Here is a 2,130-nt window from a genome sequence, read left to right on the forward strand (position 1 = left end):
AGGGTGGGAAATTGTCAGCCATTGCAGGTGAATTAGATTATTGGAAATAGTCACAAGTCATATCTGACCAAGTTGTTGAATATGAGGAATGATTTGACATGATGAAAAGTTAAAAAGCTTAATGTTGCATAGATTTTAAAATAACTCTGATTTCATAAAGAAAAAGTCCAAAATTGCATTGAGCAGAAGAATTTATGTTGGAACAAGTAGGTAGTCACACAAGGTGGCTGCTTTGAAAAAAATGACTTATTTGAATGTGTATCATCCACAATTTTAAATCATACATTAGATCAGTGGAAAAACATCTAATTTAATTTAATTTAATTAATTTTTTTAGGTGAGGCAACCCTTGGTTGACCTCACAGATTGCGAGGAACTTGTCAGCTTACAATCCCTATTTTTAATTTATTTTTTATGCCTACAGAACCTGGTCTTCCTAGGTGGTCTCCCATCCAAGTGTTAACCAGGCCTGACCCTGCTTAGCTTCCGAGATCAGATGGGATTGAGCTTGTTCAGGGTGGCATGGCTATAGACAAAACATTCAATTTTAAAGAGAGATTTCTTGGTCCAGCTTTCATAAAGTTTGTCTCTGAAAGAAATATTTTTGGCTTGATATTGTGGTTAAAGAGCCTGAAGGGAGCTCTGTTGAGAGTTGAATATAGAAAGACTTCATCAGTAATTTCTGGTTTCCAGAATGCTAAGCCATTGAGAAAATTAGAATACTGCTAAGTGAAGATGGCCAAGAATAGATGTTTAGGTTCCTACTATTTAGTATTTAATCTTACGATGAATTTAAAGAAATCATAAGACATTTACTTTCTAGAAAATAAAAACTAAAAGAGAGAATGGCAGTGTCATTATCAGTGTATAATGCTTTATAATAAGTTTTGAGAGTTTGGAGAGAGAGAGCTGGGCAAGGTTTTCCCATTGCCTGATATTCATTACCACTTTCAGACAGCAGTAAAATTATTTATAGTCCTGTAACACTTCACAATTTACAAAGAAATTTCATACGTTGTATTCCATTTGATCTCCAAACATGCTAAGTAGATGTGATTATCTCTAATTTTCAGATGAAATAACCTGAGGCTGAAAGAGCCTGTGATTTGCCTCAGGTCACTCAATTAAATAGTGATTGATCTGGGACACTAAATACTGACCTGGGACACTAAAAGAAGTTCACAGTGTGCCTCTTTTAAACCTCTTTTTGAAAAATCTGAATATTTTTATTCATTAGTTTTATAAAACTGGCTTCAAAATATACAAAATGATATAAAATGCCAACAACTATGTTTAGAAAAATAAATAACTAAAAATAATTGACGTTATTGCTTGGCTTGAGTGCTAACTTTATCAAAATATAAGTACTTAGATTTGGTAACTCAGAAAGAGGAAATGCTTACCCTTTTTCATTTTATAATTGATTGAGAGGTAACAGTCTTAATGAGTTTATTGTAAAATTCACCTTCTCTTTAAGTTAATATATTTTATTATATTACCAGATGAGATAATTTTTTTCCCCTCAAATTTTGATTGATGAATTTAGAGAATGGGTTACTTTAAAATCACATTTATTTGCCACACAGTTTTGTCCAACTATAAGGAAAATCTCCTCCAAACAAACCTTATTTCAGTTGGTGAGACTGTTGATCAATACATGTGATTATGAGCTAGTGTGTTTTTCAGCCTAATTCCAAATCTTTTTATTAATCTCTACTCTTTATTCTAAAAACACGTACACCGCCCAGTCATTTTGTGGGCATGCAACACATTTTAAAATGTGAGAAATAGAATAGGATATAAGTTTTCTTATGGTAGAGTAAAAGCCATTTCATTCTGGGAACAAATAACTTTTTGAGAAATGATTTCGATGGTACTGGGAGCTTCCACTCTGTTTTATAAAGCTGATGACAAATTCATTCATTTCACGAGGACATCAGGTTTTAAGAATATTAGAGAAATTTTTTTTCTTGAATGCTTGGTTTGAAGATATCACCTTTCCACAAGGGGACTTCAAGTATTGTATCTATAATACTTTATTCCTTAGAAAATAAATTTGAAGCAAATATAGGAAGACAGATAGATCTTATAGTAGCTACATGATTTATTTAAATATTTTATAACAATTTT

General features: G+C 32.0%; 1 pseudogene; it reads right to left on the reverse strand.

Moving 5' to 3' along the window:
* Positions 1-415: 415 nt before the first annotated feature.
* LOC112484417 lies at positions 416-534 on the reverse strand (annotated as a pseudogene).
* Positions 535-2,130: the final 1,596 nt, after the last annotated feature.

Source organism: Pteropus alecto, unplaced genomic scaffold, assembly GCF_000325575.1.
Source record: "Pteropus alecto unplaced genomic scaffold, ASM32557v1 scaffold75, whole genome shotgun sequence".
Classification (NCBI taxonomy): domain Eukaryota; kingdom Metazoa; phylum Chordata; class Mammalia; order Chiroptera; family Pteropodidae; genus Pteropus; species Pteropus alecto.